Here is a 16,189-nt window from a genome sequence, read left to right on the forward strand (position 1 = left end):
AAATACCTTGCAATTGTACTTTTAGTATACTAAACTGATATACTTAAAGTCTTCTATATTGGAACAATTAAAAATGTTGTGCTTAATGTACTTTAATTGTAAGAAAGTAGTGCTGAAGTCCAACTAAAGTGATACTGAAGTATATTTGATTGTGCTAAAGTGAAACTATTTCAAGCATACATTCAGGTACACTTTAAATCTTTCACTTACATTTTTTTTTAAAGAACAATATTATTCAAAGATCTAACAATCCTCATCAACACTGACATTAAAACACATTTTAGGCTTAACATTGAGAAATGTGCACAAGTAGTCCAAATAAAGTTTAATTACAATTTTTATATCACCAAGTCTTGAGCAATATGTCAGTGAATATATTAATAGATTTGAATTATACTTAGTATGGATAAATGTATTTAATATATACTGTATATATATATATATATATATATATATATATATATATATATATATTATTTTTATTTTTTTACCAGGGGTGTTATCATATAGGCACTCAGTTACTGCTTAGCCACAAGAGAGAGAATGCAGAGAAGGGACAGACAGACATAGACAAAGGAGATGACTGGGGAAAAGATACAAGAAATGCAGTGAGCAAAACGTTATACAGATGTCCACCAAGGATCACTGCTGTGAAATAGGAAGACTTACATACTCTGTACACAAATGACAAAGGTATCCCCAGTCTTATGTGGACTTCCGCCAAGCTTTACAAGTCAGCCAGTCAGAGTAGGCTACTATTTCATTCATACTAGTTCAAATCTATGAACATTTTATTTACTTTATTTATTGTCTATTTACTGACATATAACTCGATACTTACTGATATATATATATATATATATATATATATATATATATATATATATATATATAAAACATTTAACTTTATTTGGAGTACTACTTGTGCACAATGCACATTTCTATTGATGAGGACCGTATGATCTTTGAATGCAAGATATTTAAGGTTTACCTAAATTATTCTTGCAATAGTTCCACTTTTAGCACAATCAAATATACTTCAGTATATCTTTAGTTGGACTTCAGCACTACTTTCTTACAATTAAATTAGTTTATCCAATTTAGTAAACATTAAGTTTACCAGTTTAGTGATATGTGAATAATATGTAAATGTATTTGTAGTATAGCATGAAATAAATGTATTTTAAATACATTTTTGCATATTTATTTTTCACTAGGGAAGGCATCTGTAAAGGCTTTTCAATCGACCATTTGGCCAAATTGTTAAGTGGCTGAGATTACTATTTCAGTAAAATTAACCTCATTCTATGAATTAGTTTGATGTATTTTATATGATATTTAATTTTTATCACAATGAACTGTTATTTCTTTTAAACTCATTAATTTAATGTTTTGTTCATATTGTCAGCAGATGCGCCCATGGTTTTATACACAAATTGAATAAAACACTGGTGCTAAAAAGGCGTAAGTGACTTTTTTTAAATAAAAAAAAGTTTTTTGTTTCTGAATAAATATTAAAATAGTGTTCAATAAGTATCCTGACATCCATGTGTGTACACATCTGTATTATAAAAGATTGAAATCAGTACACAAAATCAGATCAAACTATTTCACAAACATGTGAGTTGCCAGGCATATCTCTTTCTCCTCATGAGTCTATTCCTGCTTGATTTGATACCGCGTCCTTTGAGGCTCAATGCCATTTTTTTCTTTTTTTAAATTTAAACCCTGTTGCAGAACGAACCCAGTTGTGTTGATTAAAATACACATACTTATTAAAATTCAGAAAATTTAGTGCTTTTTAGCATCTTTAGTCCCTATTCATACAAATATGCCTACATATTCTGCTATAAGATTAAATATGAAGCTGATTTAATTCATGATATAAATAGATCTAAGGAGTGAACAAAACTGACTTGAGTGTATACTTCAGTCACATCAGATTTGATTTGCCATATATGAGTAATGTTTCCCCACATGCAAAAGCTCAGTTTTTAAACACAAAGAGCTAAACTGTTTCCCCTCCACTAAGAGAGGACTTGCCTGGGCTCTTCCCATGACAGAATATGAATGATGAGATAATCTAATGGCGTCAATATGATGCTATTATAGGCTGCCAGTATCCCAGTCTGAATGTGATTTACATTACAATAACACTTTCTTCTTCCTAAGCCTTATCACATATAAACCAATTTCTCCTGCCCTAATGTATTCATGATTATTGATGTCTATAGTTATTGGTTTATTTATCATCATTTATAATCAAAGACACTGTAATATATTCTGTGGGCTTCAGTAGCTCTTTTAAATTTGCCATGTTTGTATTGCTTTTACATATTATATGGCATTTTCAGTAAACGATTATGCGTGATTTTTGTCTGGCAGATGATAAAACAGATGAAAATATCCCGTATCTGATGACCAGAATAAAGACTTCAAGGTGGGCTCTTTTAAATTGTGCCAGTAAACCAGCAACCCTTAAGGAATCATATTCACGAAACATTATTAAGAATAACATTTTTCTTAACTGCTATTTCTTCAAATTGTCTAACCCAAGAATAAAGTTAAACATATGATTTTATCTACAGACAAAACTTGAAAAGATGTTTTTAAAAATCTTTATGAATAAAAATAAAGTTAGAATAACTTCCAACTTGACTTAAATCTCCACATGTAAGATTTATACATTTATTGGGTTGCTTTAAATATTAATCATGCAGTGACAACAGTGATCGATACTGTAAACGATGATCAATTACGATTATACATGGCATGACTTTTTTTCTGAAAGCACTAGAAAGACAGGCTGCAGATGACAGCAACAGACAGCTCCATTTTGACATAGGCTCCTGTAGTATTGAAAATCTGCGTATGTCTTTTGTGTTGCAAGCCATTCATCAAAACTACAGAAAAACAAACAAACAAAAAACTAAAGATTCATGCAAGAACAGAAAAAAGTATATATATATGAGGGAAAACATAGTTCCTTCTTTTCTCTTAGGGGTCAATTTGTCGTATTTTTGTTCAAAGTTAGCTACATGGACACGAAATCTTCCTTGATGTTTTTTTTTTTTTTTTTATAACTATTTGTAGCTAATATTTGCACATGAGCGAAGTAACTAAGTATAAATAGTATCTAACTTTAATTTACTTAATGTAAATAGTATTTATCACTATGTGCCATATATAGTTTTTTTTTTTTTTGGTCTGATTCCCAATCTTTGTGAGGGTAAAATTAGTTTCACACACTTTTCAGTTCTGCAACAGACTGGTAACTGAGAATGAACAACTAACAACCAAAAACAGCATTTCACAGACTTCTTAACTGTAAAACTCAAATAGATGAAGAAACAGCAACTTTTTCATGGATGATTCAGAGGAGAGGTCTTAAATTGAGTAAACTTATAATCTTACATTTCATCTTAGGTTCTCATGTATTTCATATTTTAGTCTTTGACAAGCTACAATAAAAGTTCCCTGGTTTTTACCTGACTCTTTGCTGTGTTTCAGAGTGTTGAATTGCATGGAATTCAAAGCGTGGGTTAATTTGACCCCCAAATAATGTGCAAAAAGTGCAAAAACATGGCCTTTGAGATTCTTTGGTAATAATCGTCATACAATCAGATAACACCTAAATTCTCATTTTATTTTTAAGAAAAATAAGATATTATAAAATATTTTCTATTAGAAAAAAATAAATAAATATATATATATAGTGCCCTCCATAAGTATTGGAACAGTAAAGACACAATTGCTCTGTTGGGTGTGGAGTCACGACATTTGCAAAGACACTTCAAAATGATTAAAAGATGAATATGAGACAAAACTACAGAATGTCACATTTTATTATTAGCCGTTTCAACACATACAAATAAAAAGAACAGCACTTTTAGAGTTCATCCCACTCATTGATGTGAGCAGAAGTATTGGGACAGTTGAACATAAGGCAGATATAAAAGATTAAAAGCTATTATTTAGTTGCAGATTGTAACGATACGTCTTTCTAAGGGAACACAAGACTCCAGAATTCGATGATTTGAAACTTTAATGATGAAGAGGTGAAAAACGTTTCCAACAAAGGTTATCAAACGAAATAATGTTACCAACTTTAAGACTGGACGATGAAACTTAAGAAACTAAAGGCTTATAAAGACCGAGACTAATGAGCAAACGAGATGAACACAGGTGAGAATATTTAACGATGATAGACTAATAATGAACTAATGAGAAAAACCGGAACAAAACGAAATATGGGGAAACAGGAACCAAACCGTGACACAGATCGCACAATCACAGCAGTGAGTCTGTGACCCATAGACATCTCCAGACTCTTGGTCTCATCCTTTGGGCTTTTCCCAGCCTTTAATGCAGCCAATTCCAATTGATGCTTGTTTTGGGGAGTTTCTGCCTTTACTCTCCTCTTCAGCTGCTGAAATTCATGTTCAATCAGATTTAAATCTGGAGATTGACTTGGGCAATCTAAAACTTTCCATTTCTTTGCCCTTATAAATTGACTGAACTGGCAGGGTGTTTTGGGTCATTGTCCTGATGCAATATGAAGCACTTCCCAATGAATCTGGTGGCATTTTCTTGAATATTGGTAGCCAAGATGGTTTTGTACCCTTTCCAAATTCATTCTGCTACTGTCATCATACATTAAGTCATCAGTAAAGTTGAGAGGGCCTGTTCCAGAGGCAGCCATCCATGCCCATGCCACGACACCACCTCCACCATGCTTTCAGATGAGGCTGTATGCCTCATTGCCTCATATTACAGATGAGGCTGTATGCTTGGGATCATTTGCAGTTCCCTTTTATTCTCCACATTTTTGTTTCCCCATCACTTAGATAAAGGTTCATAGAGGTCCATAAACACAGTTCCAAAACTCTTCTGGCTCACCTTTGTGCTTTTTTGCAAACTCTAATCTTGTCTTTCTATTTTTGGTGCTGGTCAGAGGTTGGCATCTTGCTGTGTAGCATCTGTAATTCTGTGTCAAAGTCTCCTGAGGACAGTAGATTGTCAGAGCATCACCCCAGCTTTCTGGAAGTTGGTGATTTTACAGACATGTCTTTTAGGATTCATTTTCACAGCTTTTATGATTTGTCTGTCATCAACTACTGTTGTTTTCTCAGCCGATCAAGTCGTTGTTGGTTGCTGGTGTCGCTGGTGGTTTCCAAACTCTTGATTTCTCCATGCCCTTTGTTTTTGCTAGAGCTCTAACTGACTTCCTCTTTTCTTTTAGCATCCAAATTGCTTGCTTTTCTCTTAAAGTCAGCTCCCTCATCCTCATCGTGGTTTGTGTGTGTCATCATCGAATGCAAGATTCAGAATACAGAAGTATTAATACAGAAGTACTAATAATATATATATACATTATGCACAGGCAAGCACTACCACTTTCTTCATGCAAAAAAATACTTCTTGACTTGGTTGTTAACCAAAGTGGTTCGGTGTTTGACAAAATGTGACAAAATGTGACACACCTGCACAGAGGGTTGTTCTTAATTTTGTGTAATTTCGTTCTTACCAGCATCACATATAAATTTCTCGGAGTGTGTGTTCTTGTCGAGGCAGATCCGTGTGTGTGTTTGAGTAATGATGTGCATATGCACAGTCAGAGTGGACAGTGACTCTGCGAATCCAGTGCAGACAGACAGTGATTGTCTTCCGCTGGGAACACTGTGCTCTATTGTAACCTGCCGGGACCAGGGAGCAGGGAACCAGGACACAAAGACAATTAGTGTACTTCCAGCTCGGAGACATCACCACACTCGGAGGCCTCTCTCAAACAGCCATACACAGATAATAAGGGCTCCTCCCCTATACCACAACAGAGAGAAATCTGCCACACCACTGATGTCCACAAAGTCATTCAACTGTAGGTACGGGGCCAGTGTACTGGTGCTCTGTGCTGGATGAGCTGAGAGGGAGAAAAATTTGAGATATATAGAGCTCAGAGGTTGCAAAAAAAAAACATTTAGATAATCTACATTCTCATTAATAATTGTAGATATTTGTATTTATAAAGTGTGGGACATTTTTGGTACTTTTACATAGACACTAAAATTAACATCCTGACAGCATCTAAAACATAACCATTATCCGTATATACAGCATATATATTTATTTAGATTTACAAACCATTTAACTTTATAGAATATTGAATCCATATAATCAGTTGGTTGATGTATTGTATTTAATCAACAAGAATAATTAAATAAATGCTATGATTTTTAAATACCTTTACCTAATCTGACACTGTAAGAGTGTTATTCTGTTCTTTGTGATTTCTCTTGCCTTATGCAACTCGTTTTAAAGGAATCCATTTCTTTACTTAAGTATATTCGGTCATTAGGATTTATTCTGGCTGAGAAACGTACCAGGTTACGTATGTAACCCAGGTTCCCTGAAGGGAACGAGAGCTACGTCCGAAGACGCTATGGGAACGCCATCAGCGTAACCGGCGCTCTGAATATTTTATACAACAGTCTAATGGATGGGCGAGGCGTCACGGGCGGGGTGACGTCACGACCAGGAAGTTATATAAGCACGTGCGGCGGAGCCGGCATCAGCTTCAAGTCATGAAGCAAGCGCTGGCAGGGATGCCGGAAGTGTGGCTCGGGACGTAGCTCTCGTTCCCTTCAGGGAACCTGGGTTACATACGTAACCTGGTACGTTCCCTTCCAGGAACTTCGAGCTACGTCCGAAGACGCTATGGGAACGCAATACCAACGCCGCCAGACTGACAAGTCCCTGCCTGGTGTCAGGCTGAAAGGACGGAGGAGCCTGGAGTGGCTCTGATGTCGAGGTTGTAAAACCTGGCGAATGTCAGGGGCGTGGACCACCCAGCAGCGTTGCAGATGTCTTGCATGGGGACACCTGCCCAGAAGGCCTTGGAGGCCGCCACACCTCGGGTCGAGTGTGCTCTGACTCCCAACGGCGGGGGAAGGTCAGAGGTCTCGTACGCCAGATTGATGGCATCCACTATCCACCTGCTAAGGGTGGGCTTCGAAGCTGGAAGACCCCTCTTAGGCGGACCAAAGCACACGAGCAATTGGTCCGTTTTTCTCCACAGGGCAGCTCTGTGGATGTATGCGTCCAGTGCTCGCACTGGACACACACAGTTGTGCCTTTCCTGGTCGGGCTCCCTGAAGGGAGGGGGACAGAAGGCCTGGAGTACGACCGGCTGTGGTACGACCGTCAGAACCTTCGGTATGTACCCCGCACGGGGGTAGAGGAAGACTTTCGCCGAACCGGGCGCAAAGTCGATATGCGAAGGGGCCACAGATAGGGCCTGAAGGTCACTCACCCTCCTCAGAGAGGTGATAGCCAGCAGAAAGACGGTCTTAATCGTGAGGAGTCTATCAGTTATCTCCCCGAGAGGCTCGAAGGGTGCTCTGCCCAGAGCCTCTAGTACCACGGCCAGGTCCCACGTGGGGACACGGGGTCGTACAGGCGGCCTCAGCCTGAGCGCACCGCGGAGGAAACGTGTAACCAGGGGGTGTCTGCCCACTGACTGGCCACTGATAAGGGCGTGGTACGACGAGATAGCTGCCACGTAGACCTTAATAGTGGAGTGGGTTAACCCTGCGGAAAAACGGGCCTGCAGGAACTCCAGAACTGCGCGGATCGGGCAGTTGACTGGGTCGAGCTGGCGGTCTCCGCACCATGAAGTGAAGAGTTTCCACTTCAAGGCGTACAGTTTCCTCGTAGAGGGAGCTCTGGATTGGAGGATAGTCTCGACAACCTCGGTTGCCAGACCGGAGGCTATGAGTTGTGCCCCCTCAGGGGCCACACCCACAGCCTCCAGCACTCCGGGCGGGGGTGCACAAGGGTGCCCCCGGCCTGTGAGAGGAGATCGCTCCTGATCGGTACCGGCCACGGGGTGCCGTCGAGGAGGGAAATCAGATCCGAGAACCATACTCGGCCCGGCCAGAACGGCGCTACTAACAGTAGGCTTACCGCGTCCCGGCGCACTCTCGCCAAAACTCCCGGGAGCAGAGCGATCGGGGGGAAGGCGTACAGACGAAGCCTCGGCCAGGTCTGTACCATAGCGTCCAGTCCCAGAGGCGCTGGAGGAGCTAGAGAGAACCAAAGGGGACATTGCGCCGACTCTCGAGTCGCAAAGAGGTCCACCTGTGCTTGGCCAAAAACCTTCCAAATCTGCTTCACCACCTGGGGGTGAAGCATCCATTCCCCGGGCCTCGGCCCCTGTCTCGACAGGACGTCTGCTCCGATGTTGAGATACCCAGGAATGTGCACAGCTCTCAATGATAGGAGCTTGCCCTGGGACCACACAAGGATCTGGTGTGCCAGCTTGTACAAGGGGCGCGATCGCAGACCTCCTTGGTGGTTGATGTAAGAGACCACTGCCGTGCTGTCGGTGCGGACCAGCACGTGGCGATCTCTCAGGTCTGGGAGGAAGTGCTTGAGAGCACGGAACACAGCTAGGATCTCTAGCCAGTTGATATGCCACGTCAGGTGGCGACCACTCCACAGACCGCGGGCAGGGTGGCCACTCATGACCGCACCCCAACCGGTGAGGGAAGCGTCCGTCGCTAGCGAGACGCGGCGACAAGGAGCTCCCAACACCGGGCCCTGGGACAAGAACCAAGGATTCCTCCACATGTCTAAGGCACGGATGCAGCGCCGTGATACCTTGACAGCGCGGAGCGAGTTTCCCCTCAGGGAGACCCCCCTGGTCTTGAGCCACCACTGTAGGGGCCTCATGTACAGCAGGCCAGAAGGAATCACGCTGGACGCAGCTGCCATGAGCCCAAGCAGCCTCTGAAACTGCTTGACAGTGAATGGCTGGCCTTCTCGCACTCTCCTGACTGCCGTGAGGATCGACTCGATCCGAGCAGGGGTCAAACGAGCCTGCATCGTGGTCGAATCCCACACCACGCCTAGATAAGTGGTTCTCTGAGCTGGAGAAAGCACACTCTTTTTGGCGTTTAGTCTTAACCCCAAATCTTTCATGTGGGCAAGAACGACATCTCGATGCCGAGCTGCCAACTGCTCTGATTGAGCAAGGATCAACCAATCGTCGATGTAGTTTAGTATGCGGATGCCTTGCAGTCGCAACGGGACCAGGACCGCATCTACACACTTGGTGAAAGTGCGGGGTGAGAGTGCTAGGCCGAAGGGAAGAACCCGATATTGGTACGCTTTGCCCCCGAAAGCGAACCTCAGGAACTTCCTGTGAGAGGGAAGGATGGACACATGGAAATAGGCGTCTTTGAGGTCTATCGTAACAAACCAGTCCTCGGACCTGATTTGAGATACAATCTGCTTGACCGTGAGCATCTTGAACTTCAGCGGTCTGACTGAGAGGTTCAAGAGACGCAAGTCCAGTATGGGCCTCAGCCCTCCGTCCCTCTTCGGAACAATGAAGTATCGGCTGTAGAAGCCGGTGTACACTTCGTGAGGTGGAACCAACTCTATGGCTTCCTTTTTCAGCAAAGTGTTGACTTCCTGTTCCAGGACCAGAGCCTGCTCGGGGCGGACCGTAGTCACACAGACCCCGTTGAACAGCGGAGGTGGCCCATCGAACTGGATGGAATAACCAGCCTCTACCGTCCGCAGGACCCAAGGAGACACATTCGGCAGCCGCTGCCAAGCTGCCAAACGATCTACTAAGGGAATCAGTCTCTCGAGACTGACCTCTGGTGTCAGAGAAGCGGCCAGACCGCTGCCTCGCTGCGGCGCACCGGCAGGAGACGCATGATCTGGCGGCTGAGGCGAGTTTCTCAGGCCCGCTGAAATCACAGGCGGAAGAACCTGAGAGTACCACTCGCTGGGACCTGCTGTGCCCTGGAACTGCAGGGTTGACAGACAAATCCCCGGAGGGCACCGAGGGGAGACGGTCACCGTGTGCCGCGGTGTAAGCCGCTCCACCCCAGTAGGGGCCGCCCTCCGAAGTCCTGGGGCTCGCCCATCAGGACTTCTTCGTCGAGGACCTCTTGGCCGACAAGACATCCCTCATGTCTGCCTTCGGCCTCGAAGTCCCCGGCGCGGAGCGCCGCTGTCCTCGGCTCCGCCTCGGGGGAAGCACGAGAGGCGACTCTCTCTTTCTGCGCAGCCCTATATGAGGAGCTGGTATGCGGAGGAGGCTGCCCGCCCAGCAGCCACCTCCCACTGGGGCGAAGGAGGCGGCGAACCTCGTGAACGCTTGTCACATCAACCTCCTAGGAGGAAGAAAGACGCAGCGTCGAGCCCTCATCTCGGGGGAAGAGACCGCTTCCAAACCGAGAGACGGGGCGCCAGATCTGGCGGAAATGGGAGGAGATGTCCGTCTCGCTCTCACCAGCCAGATCAGCCTGCGAGCCCCACGAGCGCAGCCGCCGCTCTGCCTCGGCAGGTTTTTCTTCTCGCGGCAGCCGCTCGTAATGCGGGCAGCCGGCTCCCTCGAGAGCCGATTTCGCATGCTCCGCCCCCGGCGAAGCCTCGTGAACGCTCGTCACATCAACCTCCTCGGAGGAAGAGACGAAGCGTTGAGATCTGCGAGCCCCACGAGTGCAGCCGCCGCTCTGCCTCGGCAGAAGCGGGACCGAAACCGCGCGGAGAGCTCGAGAGCGAACGAGGCGGCGAAATGTCGCCAACGCTCGTCACGTCAACCTCCTCGGAGGAAGAGAGACGAAGCGTTGAGCCCTCGTCTCAGGGGGGAAGAGTACCGCTTCCAAACCGAGAGACGGGGCGTCAGATCTGGCGGATACGGGAGGAGATAGGGACATGCCCGTCTGACTCTCGCCAGCCGGATCAGCCTTTTTTTTTTTTTTTTTGCGAGCTCCGCGAGCGCAGCCGCCGCTCTGCCTCAGCAGAGCGGGACCGGCTTTATTTGTGCTTGTGCAAACACTGGAGCTTACAAAGCTCATCGATATCTTTCACATCCACCTCCTCGGAGGAAGACAAGCGGGGCGTCGAGCCCTCTCTCTGGGGAAGAGAACCGCTTCCGAGCACAGAGAGCGGGCGCTGGATCTGATGATCCATATGCGAGCCCCACGAGCGCAGCCACCGCTCTGCCTCGGCAAAAACGGGACCGACACCGCGTGGAGAGCTCGCTTTCTTTACTGGGGCGACAGAGGCGGCGAAACCTCTTAAACGCTCGTCACATCAACCTCCTCGGAGGAAGAGAGACGAAGCGTCGAGCCCTCGTCTCCGGGGGAAGAGACCGCTTCCGCACCGAGAGACGGGGCGCCAGATCTGGCGGATGCGGGAGGAGATAGGGACATGCCCGTCTCACTCTCGCCAGCCAGATCAGCCTGTGAGCCCCACGAGTGCAGCCGCCGCTCTGCCTCGGCAGCAGCGGGACCAGCACCGCGCGGGACGCTCACGAAGGCTCCCTCCTCGAAGAGAGCCCTCCGGGTGCGGAGTGTGCGCAGCGAGAGCCGTTCACAGTGCGGGCAATCGGCTCCCTCGAGAGCCGACGCCGCATGCTCCACACCCAGGCAGACCACGCACAGGTTGTGTGTGTCCCCACTCGTGATGTAGCGAGGGCAGGGACTGACACACAACCTGAAACGCGATCTGGGATCGCCCATTGTCTTGGCCTTTGCTTTAGGCATCTTTTTAGGACAGACAACACTAAATAAGACTCACAAGACACAAAATCAGACTGACAACACACAGAGCGCTTGCTGAATGACAGAAAGCTGATGCCGGCTCCGCCGCACGTGCTTATATAACTTCCTGGTCGTGACGTCACCCCGCCCGTGACGCCTCTCCCATCCATTAGACTGTTGTATAAAATATTCAGAGCGCCGGTTACGCTGATGGCGTTCCCATAGCGTCTTCGGACGTAGCTCGAAGTTCCTGGAAGGGAACTATTAAATTTCACAAACAAATGAGAAAAATGGCAAATAACATTGAATTAAAGATGAAATTTTAAATCAGATATACTGAAATATTATTTTCTTTTAAAACGTACTCCAATAATCTGTTTTAAATTATCATAAAACTAAACATTCTAATTTAGTGTTATTGTCAGGGTTCTGTCATGTGTGTCATGTGTTCCTGCCTCATGTTTCCTTATTTGGCTTGTTTCCTGTCCTTGTTAAATGTAATCAGTTTAATTCTTGTCCAGCCATGTTAGTCTCATTATCTATGATTTACCTGTTTATATTAGTCTTGTCTGTTCAGTTCGTCTGGTCTACTCGTTACTCCCCGGTGTTTGATGTCTGTTTCTTGCCCTGCCTTAATGTCCTCAGTAAAGTATGTTATTTGAGTTTATATCCTCGTCTGCGTGTTCCTGGTTCCTCCCTCGTGTGTGCACCGTGACAGTTATATTCAAAGTCTTTAGAAGCCATGTGATAGCACTGTGTAAGGAAAAGACTAATTGAACTCTTTTTGCACAGATAATTGTCTCCATTTGCCGTCATACTCTAAGTTTTCATGAAACATTCATAAATGATTGTCTTAAGCATTATTACACAAGTTTAATATCAATGCCAACTTTATATTATTCAGAGATGACTACATATGTTTTAGATACATCAATATTGCATGTTTCAGTGCACATCCAAACACACAGTGTATGTTACTTTCAAATATTACAAATATTACATAGTGTTTCTTGTAACCGGTCCCTGGTTTCATAGCAGTACACCCAATCTATAGTATTTATAGTATATTGAACTGTTAATCTTTTCTGACATGTCAGCTTTCTTTTTAGATACTGTATGGCAACCATCCATCCAGCCTAGAAACTAGCATAGGGCATGCAATATAATATAATGCCCTAGCAGCTACTCACAACACCCTAGCAAACATTAAAAAAAAAAAACAATTCAAACATTGAGCTTTTTCACTAGGACACATTTCTCAATACTTGTGTCACAAATCAAGCTGGAGACAACAGGTAAGTGAAAGACATGCAAGTTTATTGACATGAGGAGCAAGGGGTGATCGTTTGGAGCAAGGCAGGTGAGAATCCAACAGAAAGTCAAGTTCAATGATTCTTAGCTGAATACTGATGTTTGGTTTCTGTGCAGGTTCGTGGGGAGGTGAATGGTAGACCGGACAAGGAGGGAGTGTTGAGAGTGATCAGATATAGACGGGTAGATATAGTACAGGGAACACCTCCAGGGCGGATCCAGGGACTCGGGAGGCCATGGCGGAGCAGGGAGTTCAGGCGGCCATGGCGGATCCGGGAGTTCGGGCGGCCATGGCGGATTCGGGGGGCCATGGCAGATCCGCCTCCGAGGCCGCGGCCCCTGCCCCTGCCCCCGCCCCGGCCTCTACGGCTGGAGCCCTACTACCGCCCAAAAAAAATTCCTTGGGGAAAGTAGGGACTCGATCGGGCACTTGGGGGCACTCTGGAAGCTCGGACACTTGGGGGCGCTACAGTGGAGCGGGTGCTGGAGGGCGCTGCCGAGGAGCAGGCTCTGGAGGAGCGGAGGAGAACAACGTTGTATCAGGAATCTGGAGGTAAGTAAAGACAGGTAAGTAACATACAGAGAAACTGATAAATTCTGGGTAGTGAATGGTAGACCAGATGAGTAGGGAGTGTTGAGAGTGATCAGATATAGACGGGCTTGATGAGGTACAGCAGGTGCAGGGAATCAGAAGGCCGGTGATCAATAATGAGGAGATCGTGAACAGATGAGTGTCGTGACTGGGTTGGTGGCAGAGACTCCCTGACAACTTGGGTCAGTTTTTCAAAACTCCTACGTTCTCCTTACCAGCTTTCAGCTTGACACAGCAGTAAATTTCATATCCAAAATGCACTAAAACTACCAAAACACTTCATACATATCTCAAATTAAGCCATTCTTACTGACCTAAAAATACTAACAACATGCAGCATAATACAATGTTTACAATGTTTTACAAAACAAGAATGATGGCTCTATAATGTTTAGAATTCACTGCAGTACATTACATACTCTATCTTCGCATTACAGTAACAAAACATTCAGAAGTTTCTTCTTTTGTATAGATGGTAATAAAATTAAAAGACTAACCCCTGTGTTCAGCTTCATCTTTAAAGTATTTCATTTTTAGATTTAGAGTATATTTCAATGTACTGATTTGCTGTCTTTCTCAGTTTTGTATGATGGTTTTGAACTTAAGTTTATCCGTTTTGAAAAGTTTATGTAAATGTGCAAATTGACCTTTAGTTACGTAGAGTTATGGAGGTGGTGGTTTCTGAGTGAGAAAATAGTTAGCGTCATTTGAAAGATTGTTGAATGCATTCTGTGCCAAAGCAAAGAAAAATGATCCACAGTTTAGGCCACATAGATTGTTGTTATATAATATATATATATATATATATATATATATATATATATATATATATATATATATGGTAAAACTACTTCAAACTTTAAAAAAAAGCTTCAAAAGAACTATTTTAAATTTAAAATCTTCAACATTCAAGCTTTTCAAACTACTTCAAACTCTTGACTAGGCTTTCTCAGGCTAATATAAAGTAAGCTTGAGAAAACGTTTTTTATTTTTATTTTTATTTTTTTTTAATCTAGTTACTTTTTATTCAAATCTCTAGCTCTAACTATGAGCAATAGTAGAGCTAAAGCTTGTCTATATGCTTTCTCCATCCTTAGAGCTGCTACACTGATCCCTGACCTGCTCCTCCTGTACATCGATCTTACTGGGCCAGATTTGAGAGCAGAGGGATGAAGCAGATTCCCCCTTTTGTTTACACTGCAGCAGATTCTCTATTCATGTCTTTCAGAGCGAACATCCGCTGTTAGTAAAGCAGACAATACTGTGTGTCTGCAGAATGCCCTGACAGTCTGAGAGAGGAGCTACTACAGGACTAACCCGAAGCATTTATGAAGTAGTGTGCAAAAACTGCCTCAGGACTTTATATGTGGAACCAAGTAAACAGCCATAATTCTTCTTGATGTCTTAAATGCACAATATATCAGCGACAATTATGCCGCAAGGTGTTGTAGGCCATATAAGGGCACACAGGACATGACTTCGTAATGAAATTACCTGCAAGGAAACAACATAACAGCAAATGGATTTGTAACATAATTATTTTTACATGTCCCACCATTTTTCATTATTTGCATTTTCAGGTCCCACTTTATATTAAGTGGCCTTAACTACTATGTACTTACATTGAAATTAATAATTTGATACATTGCACTTATTGTACACATGCATGTTTTTACATAAAAAAAAAAAAAATGCTTTTAATTACATCTGTAATTAAGTTCTGTAATTACACTTATAATTACACTGTTGACCTATCCCTTATGTAACGGGGTGAACGAGACGTGAGAAGTGCAGATCCATTTGCAAGCTTTTATTAATAAACATAGAAAAATAACAGGCAGGGTCAAAACACCAGCAAACGGTATGGCACGGGCAAGACACAAGAGTAATCCAAGGGCATGCGTGGGTCCTCGATCGGTGAACAATATCCAGAGGGCTTGAGAAGAGGGGTAGTTCGATAACCTGAGCAATAATCCAAACAAGGTATACACAGAGTCCGAAACGGTGAGACAAGGGTAAATCCACGATACAAGGCCGGGAAACAGGAAACAAGACTATAAACAAAACAAACTAAACTTAGACTTAGAAAACACAGAATGGCTCGGTAAGGCAGCTAACCCTAGGAGAGTGTTATACGCAGAACCAGACTCAGAGCTAGACATACACACAGAAGGCTCAGTAGGGCAGCTAACATTAGGAGAGTGTTATACGCAGAACATTACTCGGCAAAGACAGAGAGGAAGTTCAAGGCTTATAAAGCGTGTGTAATCAGTGCAATCAGCTGTGTGATCAGAGCAATGTGAGATTGGTGACAGCTGTGTGTCGTCAGTGCAATGGATGATGGGAATTGTAGTTCGTGGGTGAAGTGCAACAGTAGTGTGGTGCAAAAGTCAATGTGATGGAGGAGTGACCTCTGGTGGTGAGTAAACTGAAGTCCACAGACCAGATTCGTGACACCTTATACCTTAACTCATGCTTAAACCTACCCATACCACCAAACCTGTCCCTAACCTTACCCGTATCCAACCTCAATAGCAGCAAAAGTGTTTTGCAATAAAATATGAACACAAGGCCACCAAATGTAAAGTGGGACCTAGAATTTAAATGTGAAATTTAAAATTAGAAATAAAGAAGAGATGAGTTCATACTAAAACTTTTGATTGCAGACTTTGATATCTTGGCAAATCTGAGCAGTTAACTGCAATTATGTTGTTATCAATGATTT

Source organism: Barbus barbus (assembly GCF_936440315.1).
Source record: "Barbus barbus genome assembly, chromosome: 16".
NCBI lineage: Eukaryota > Metazoa > Chordata > Actinopteri > Cypriniformes > Cyprinidae > Barbus > Barbus barbus.